Below are 8,599 nucleotides of genomic sequence, written 5' to 3'. Positions count from 1 at the left end.
CCAAAGAGCCACATGTGGCTCGCGAGCCGCGGTTTGCCGCCCACTGCCCTAAGGAATGGGAGGTGCCCTGCTCTCCCAGAAGACAGGGAGTTGCCTGGTTATCAGTTCCCTGTGAGAGAAGGACAAGGTCTCTAAAAACCATGTGCACCTCCCTGCATCCGAAGGGAAGGCAATCCATCTGGGTGGGAAGTGGGGTCTTATCTGGAGAATGAGGCCCCCCAGGGTCAGGGTCCTGGGAGGAGGCAGGCCTCAGACAGGAAGCTGAAATCAGAGACTGGCCTCTCACTCTTGCTGACCTTCCAGTGGTCGAGGTCAGACGGGGAGTCTGGGTAACTCTCACACACCCATGCTCGGGGCCTGGGAGGTGAGGCAGGCCTCAGACAGGAAGCTGAAATCAGAGACTGTGGCCTCTCACTCCTGCTGACCTTCCAGTGGTCGAGGTCAGACGGAGAGTCTGGGGTAACTCTCACACGCCCATGCTCGGGGCCTGGGAGGCGGGGGAGGGAGAGCCCAGAGCAGAACAAAGCCTGCATGGGGAGGTCCACGCTGTGACAGGACCAGGTCCCGTGGTGAGTGCACCGGCCCGTCTGCACTGGAGAGAGCATCTGCCTGGGAGGCGGCTGCAGCCCCAGACCCGCGCCCTGCTCATTAGGAAACAGGAAGTCCTCGTTTCACCTTCTCCTGTCCCACACAGCACATCCCAAGACGCCTCAGCACATGTCCAAACCACAAGCTCCAGTGACAGAAAAAAGTCTCTCTTCGTGTTGGATCATGAGGTTTCAAGGAAATTTTAAAAATCTACTTCCTGTAGTTTTACATAAATACAAGCCAACAAATGCCTCTTCCTGGCTCCTTCTCCAGGAAGAGTGAGAAGCAGCAGGATTTGTGAGGCATCCCCGCTCCTAGGAGGGGCTCCTCCTGCCTGCAGCTGAAGAGGAGCACAGGCTGAGCTCAGGACCAGTCCACTGTGGATGCCCACCAGCGCAGCTAAGCACCTGAAGAGCTGCCTGGTCTCACGCCCAGTGAAATCTATCAACCTGCAACGAGGACCTAAAACACCGCCTGCAACAACGGCACAAGAGAGAAGCGACAGCTTCACCTACGGCTCCAGGGTCGAACTGCCAAGGTCAAGTCCAGCAAGAGCCAGCAGGCTCTGCCGGAGGCTCAGAGCAGGCAGCTCCCTCCCCCTCCCCCCGGAGCAGGCAGCTCCCCCAGAGCAGGCAGGGTGGCATGGGGGAGGCAGGGGCACTGGGGACAGTGCTGGCTCAGAGAAAAGGCGTCTCTGTGCCTCACCCACTCGGGAGCACCCTTTCCCTCCACAAGGGCCGGACCAGGACTGCTCCTGATGAAAGGTGGGCACGTCCCGACAAGACAATGCAACGTGCGGAGGAAGCAGGCTCCGCTCCTCACGTTCTCGGGGCCTCTCACCCGAGAGGCTTTCTGTCAGGACAGGGACGTAAAGCAATCTCAGGACAAACATGTTCACAAAAATCCCCTCTTCCTAAGATGTCGTAATCAGTTTGGCAAAACCTCTGGATTCTGTCGGGGCCTAAATCCCGTGGATCTGATTTCTAAGAATGACAAGACTCAGGCCTTTGCCTCGCTGTACTCAAGTCCCTCAGACGCGCCGCTTTAAAGATGTCCACGCAGGCTGCCGAAAACGTGTAAGGAAAAGAAACCTTCCCCATATCCTCGGAGGGAAGGCGGCATTCTCCCTCTCTGCTTCCCGCTTCGAGGATGCGAGGCCCGTGGAACAGACAGACCTCTTGGTCTGTGCGGACACGTCACCTTGCAGGCTGCGTTCTGCTCCAGCTCCCTTCCCGCGTTCCTTCCACCGAGTTCCTTCCCAACCTCCCTCCCCACCACCTCCTCACTCTCCTCACACCACCACTGGCCCTTTTCTTCGCCAGCAAAGCTGCTGCAAGCATTTGAAGTCCCAGGCCCTTAACAAGCGCTGACCCCAACAGGGGCAGGGCCACAGAAATGGTCGGGTTGATCTGTTTGCTCTGAAGCCACGAGAATTTGGAGAGGGACTGGATAAGGAGGGTGAGAGGCAACAGGACTCCTGTTCACAACTGGTCTCAAATTACAGTCTATCAGCTCAAAGACTTAATAGGAAAATGGGAAGTACAGGGCAACATGAAAACATGCTTAACTTGTCTCATGATGAGAAATGCAAATTAAAAGTACAACAACAGCCCTAACCAGTTTGGCTTAGTGGATGGAGCGTCGGCCTGCGGACTGGGGGGTCCCAGGTTTGATTCTGGTCAGGGGCATGTACCTTGGTTGCGGGCATGTCCCCAGTGGGGGGCGTGCAGGAGGCAGCTGATTGATGTTTCTCTCTCATCGATGTTTCTAGCTCTCTATCTCTCTCCCTTCCTCTCTGTAAAAAATCAATAAAATATATATTTTAAAATAAATAAATAAAACTACAACAACATACATCATCATCAACAAAAAAGGTGTTTTAAAAATCAAATAATACCTGTGTTGCCAAAGTGTGGGAAAGCAGGCATGCCTACACACTGCTGGTGGGAAACCAAACTGGTGAGTCACCATAAAATGGCAGCTTCTCTCAGAATTACCAATGCGCACACACTTAGAGCAATTCTTCTTTTAGGATTGTCCTCACACATATGGCAGCAAAGGGCTGGCATCACCTCACTGGCCAGGGCCTTGGGGACGGACTGAGTTAATACAGGTGCGTTGATGGAGAGGCATGCCAGGCAGTCATGAGGAGAGGGGCGCGTCCTGGGCCCAGCGCCATGAGGGAGGGACAGGCAGGGGGAGCACCACCGTGACCGCTGGCCTGTGCGTGTCTATCAAGGCCCGACGGCGGTCCCTCTGAAACATGGAGGGAGCAGGTCTCCTTTCCAGCCATTACACATGAACCACGCACAGGTATTGCCTCAACACAAACTCCTTTTTAAAATAACATGCATTTGAAAGTTTAGGAAGTAAAATAAAACTGAAAAGCACAACCAACTATAATGATTTTCCAACTCTGGAAAACCGGTAAAGAAATTAAGTAGGTCATGACCTACATTTAAAAAACACACAAAATAAAATAGAAAATGCCAGAGTACATCTGACATCTTAAGAATTAAGTCTTTGGAGGGAATATTTCTTTCAGCTCTATGTGTGAGTGAACTGAGTTTCGATGTAAAAGCTACTTTTCTTATGAAAGGTCATGATCAAAATAATTGGAAAGTCTGTATTTCTACAAAGAAAATGCAACATATCAAAATAAGCAAAGGAATGTGGCTGAATGAAGAGAGCCTCCCACCGTCAGCATGGAGGATGGAGGTCGGAGGTCGGAGGTCGGAGGTCGGAGGCGAGGGCTCACCAGGACAGGCCCCCCTCTGCGGAGAGCGTCTGCCCGAGTCAGCTTCCTATTGCTGTGGAACCAAGTACCACAGACTCAGAGGAGCAAAACTACACAGATGTACGTCTGTGCGTGGGATGGGTCCGCTGCTCGGGCCTCCCCTCTGAAGCTGTGGGGAAGGACACAGCTCCACATTCATGCAGGGGGTTGGCAGAACGCAACTCCTTGCTGCATTACAGCTGAGGAGCAGTCTCCTTGGGGCTGTCAGCCGACCGCCCTCATTCCCCGCCAGTCAACCCCTCGCCATCTTCAAGCCCACTCCTGCCTGCAATCTCTGACGTCCTCGGGAACCAGCCAGAGAATGGAGCTCACGGGATTCCATTCAATCAACAGAAGGTGGTCATGGAGTGACACCTCCGCACGGGGCAGGTGCTGGGCCGAGGGCAGGACGTCTCTGGGGACCATTTTAGAAGTTTTGTTTATCAGACCACCTTACCTTCCTTCCCACTCAGGAGGTTGCTAACTGCCACTGCCCTCCCACTCCCAAACCAAGAGGTAATGCCCTGCCCTCACTGCCGCTCAGCGGCCTGGCTTCATACAATAAAGTCTCACTTGGTGTTTAGACGCTGCAAGGTATGGACTGAGGCTGCCTTTCAGGAAACTTTCTGTTTAGCACAGAGTTGCTCTGTGAAAACAAAGCTCTGTTATGAGAGACTCTGATTTCTATAAATAAACACCCAATTGTATTCAACTTCAAATGAGCTACAATTAAAGGAGGAGAGGCCAGTTCTGTGGCTGCTCTAATGAACGGCTGTGCCAAGAACGAGCTTTCACAATGGCAGCTAATTAGAACTAGCCACTTACAAAGTAAATACAGAGCATACGCAACTAGGATTCCTGGGGGAGTGCAATAAAAACTAGTGAATTCCCATTGTAAGTGACGCTTAGCTTTGCCTAGCAAGTGGCACTAACATTGAAATCTTTTCTTTGGTGGCCTTTAGAGTTAGAATAGTAGGACATATATATATATATCACAGCACTGCCCAGGCAAGGCCGCAGCTGGAGGAGGGCATGTATATATCACAGCACTGCTGGAGGAGGGGATGTATATATCACAGCACTCCCAAGGCTCTATCTCTCTCCCTTCCTCTCTGTAAAATATCACAGCACTGCTGGAGGAGGGGATGTATATATCACAGCACTCCCCAGGCAAGGCCACAGCTGGAGGAGGGCATATATCCTCGGATGAGAATAAAATTTTTAAAAAAGGCTAATAGGAATTTCAGAGATAAAACTAGCAAAATTAACTATAACTACAATAAATAGTCAGGAGACACACAAAACAAAAAATATATTAAAATGATCTCAAACACATAAAGGATGGAGGGGGTAGTAAAAATGTAGTGCTTTTAAAATGCACTTGAACTTACATGCCTACCAGTTTAAAAAAGACTGCTATAGATAGAGATGGATATATCATTGTACCCACAAACCAAACACCTACAAAAATACACAAAATATTGTGTAAAGAGAAAGGAACCCAACCAAAACACTACAGAAAACCAACAAATCCAAAGGAAAGGAAAGATATCAAGAGGAGACAGGCAGAGAACAACAAAAACAGTTAACAAAAGGTTAATAAGCGCATATCTATCAATAATAACTTGAAATGTAAACGGGCTAAATGTTCCAATCAAAAGGCAGAATGGGTGAAGAAAACGGCCTTCTATATGCTGCCTACAAGAGACTCCCCTCAGACAGAAAGATACACATAGACTGAAAGTGAAGGGTAGAAGAAGCTACCCCAGGCAAGCAAACATGAAAGGAAAGCTGGGGTAGCAATACTCCTATCAGACAAGGTGAAACAAAGAATTAAAACAAAGAATGTAAAGAGAGACAACGAAGGACATGGTGTAAGAATAACAGCGTTAAGCAACAAAGCATATACATCACAATTGTAAATATCTATGGACCCAACATAGAGAAACCCAAGTATATAAAGCAAACAGGAATGGACAGAAAGGCAGTGTGGACAGAAAGGGGCCACCTGCTAAACCTGACTGGCTCAGGGGAGGCCTGCAAGCTCAGAGCCAAAGTAACTACGCAGGATGGTCTGATACTAAAACTTCCGACTAAAAGCAAGTCATGGAGGGTAGCCATGTCCTAGGCCAGTCTCTTCCCAAAGGTCAACCTTTACCTAAACTGAGCCTGTCTGCTGTCTTTTGCATCTACTGATAACAGACCTTTGGAATGTCATAGTAACCCCCTTTTCCCGACTCCTCAGGGCAGAAACCCCCATCAGAGCACGAGACCCCAGCCCCTCATCGTTCCCTTGTTCTCCTGCACACCATCCCTCTGTGCTGTAAATGTGAACTGTTAACTATCCGATGTAAAAGACGTATATGTCTGTTTTTTTAATCCAATCCCAGAGATTTCCCCACTTTACTTTCTCCCGCCTCCTAGTCTATCACCAATGAATTTCATGTAACCCCTTATGTCTTCTCTTTTGAATCTGGAGGTATAAAATATCTCCTTTTTTGGCACATGTACTCAATCCATTGAGCTTTTGCTTCCCAGCAATTGTTGTCAGTTTGGCTCAAGAAGCCTAACCAGGACTACCTGCAGCCCAGGACCTGTGCTTGGTACCAGCAGGGGCCCACTGTGTCCCACCCAAGCTCCTTGCTCTGTATCAGGTGGACTTGGGTGAGTTTTTCTTGGAATTCTGGACCTCCTATTTTAAGGTAAGAGGCCCTGCCTTTATTTGAGCTGTTTTGGAAAAATCCTCAAGGTGGAGCTAAATGTTAAGGGTTGAGAGAATCCAGGCTAAAGATAAGAGTTGAGAACCCAGGACAGGAGAAAAAAATGGGTGGCTGGTTTTTAACTTTTGCATTTCAATCCATGGAGGGTAGCCATGTCCTAGGCCAGTCTCTTCCCAGACAAAGGTCAACCTTTACCTCAACTGAGCCTGTCTACTGTCTTTTGCATCTACTGATAACAGACCTTTGGAATTGCTTTCTGAGAGTCTGAACAAAACCTTTTGCTGGATAAGTGAGAACCTGAACTCTGTCAACTCTAAAGATAAGGGTCACTTCCTCCTCCAGCTCGAATCTGGGATTCTTAGGTGACTCAGAATCTTTGCAGAGGTGTCAGAGGGTATCCCTCCCAACATAGGGAAGCCACACTGGGAATTCGAACTCAACTGTAATTAAATGATTGACTCATTCAGGGACGAGCACATAAAGGTTGGTTATGGTTACCCAGAGCTCCAAGTCCTCATGGCTGTATCAGACAGCCAGGGAGAGAAACCAAGACACATAACAAGGTTGAGACAACTCGGGAGGTGACAGCCCCTTAGAGCTCAACTCATAAGCAGCACACTTCAACCCCATACACAATATCTCCAGAAATGTAGTTCAGACTCTGCAGATGCCAAAATAAAATTAAAATTAATATGGGAAATTGTGCATCCAAGACTGGAAGATCCAGCCCCCAATAATACTCCTGCAGATATACAATAAATAGGAAGCCTTTACTTACGAGTACTTACAGAAATGGGAAGATTTAACTAGAAATGCTATCAACTTAAGATGGCCAAAATGGAAATCTTTTTTGTGTGTGGAAAGTATCGCATATGTACCCTCTTCCCCCCCATTGACCCCCTCCAGCCTGCCCCCCCCCAGGTCTTTCGCCACCCTATTACCTCTGTCCATGGGTTATGCATATATGCATACAAATTCTAATTTAACTGTTAGTACATGTGATCTTGGCTATTCTGACCTATTCCAATTAAGATACCTACTGGTTTCTGGGAACAAAAAGCAACAGAATTACTAAATATGGTTCCTGGAAAACACCTATTGAGGATCTGTTTTTATTGTAGAAAGCCAGGTCACCTTAAGAAGGGTTACAGAAAACTGATATGAAACTTAGAAAGAGAAAAGAGACAGAAGCAAGCACATGGTTGCTCTGAGAACTATCAGAGGCTCAAATAAACTCATGAAAATTATTACAGGTTTGGATGTTTCTTATGTCAACAGCAGAAATGAACAATAACATAAAAATAGTTGGGGACTTGAATACTCCATTTACCTCAATGACTAGATCATTCAGACAGATAATTAATATGGAAATAATGGCCTTAAATGCCACATTATTCCATATGGACTTAATAGACACTTTAAGAACATTTCATCTCCAAACTGCAGATTATACATTCTTCAAGTGCATGCCCATGAAACATTTTCAGAATAGACCACATATTAGGCCAAAAAACAAGCCTCAATAAATCAAGAAGATTAAAATTATATCAAGCATATTTTCTGATCACAATGGTATGAAACTAGAAATCAACTATGGGAAGAAATTTAGAAAAACACAAATATATGGAGACTAAACAATATACTACTAAATAACCAATGGATCAAAGAGGAAATCAAAACTACCTTGAGACAAATAAAAATAAACTACCTTGTAAAATTTATGGGATGCAGCAAAGCCATTTTTAAGAAGTAAGTTCATACCTCTGCAGGCCTACCTCAAGAAGTAGGAAAAATTCCAATTAGACAATCTAAATTTACACATACAGGAACTAGAGAAGGAAAAAATGTTCTGCACAAAAGAGGAAGCCATCAACAGAAGAAGCCATAAACAAAATGGAAAGACAACTACTGAATGGGAGAATATATTTGCAAATTATATATCAGATAAGGGGTTGATATCCAAAATACATAAGAAACTCATAGAATTCAATTACAAAAACACACAAAACAAACAAAAACCATCCAATCAAAACATGGCAGAGCCCCGGCAGGTGTGGCTTAGTTGATTGAGCATCCTCCTGATTCCCGGTCAGGGCATATGCCCAGGTTGCAGGCTTGATCCCCAATGGGGAGAGTGCAGAATGCAGCTGAGTGCAGTTCTGCTCTTACATCTGTATATATTGTACAACTGAAACTACGATTAGAATGTATACTCAATATACTTAAATGAAAAAATAGTGTCCCCCCAAAATGTATAAAGTCAGTGTTTATTAACATTCTGTTCATTTTCAAAATTTAAAAGAATCTACAGAAATGAGTAATTTTTTTGTCAATGCCTGTTTTCAAACTGATGACCGTTCTGGTCCAGGCACTGCTGGTAACGCAAAGCAATGGAATCACAAACATCAAGAATCATTTTGTTCATGCTGTTGCAAATGGTAAGAATTCCTTCTTTTTTACAGCAGCATAGTATTCCATCGTGTAGATGTACCACAGTTTTCTAATCCATTCATCT

At 46.4% G+C, this 8,599-nt stretch overlaps 1 protein-coding gene across 11 annotated transcripts in view; it reads right to left on the bottom strand.

Annotated features, from left to right (window-relative positions):
• The window catches only part of MARCH8 (membrane-associated ring finger (C3HC4) 8, E3 ubiquitin protein ligase), a 126,851-nt gene that overhangs the window by 11,012 nt on the left and 107,240 nt on the right, over positions 1-8,599 (bottom strand). The window contains exon 1 of one of the 11 annotated variants that reach the window (XM_005856582.2): positions 1,294-1,823. The exons of the other annotated variants lie outside the window; for them this stretch is intronic. The gene's annotated coding sequence lies outside the window, so the exon portion shown is untranslated. Of the gene's footprint in view, positions 1-1,293; positions 1,824-8,599 lie in introns of those variants that run through there. 11 annotated transcript variants of the gene reach the window in all.

The sequence above is a fragment of the Myotis brandtii genome, unplaced genomic scaffold (genome assembly GCF_000412655.1).
Source record: "Myotis brandtii unplaced genomic scaffold, ASM41265v1 scaffold1032, whole genome shotgun sequence".
In the NCBI taxonomy this organism is placed as follows: Eukaryota; Metazoa; Chordata; class Mammalia; order Chiroptera; family Vespertilionidae; genus Myotis; species Myotis brandtii.
This window is presented reverse-complemented; position numbering and strand designations above follow the sequence as displayed.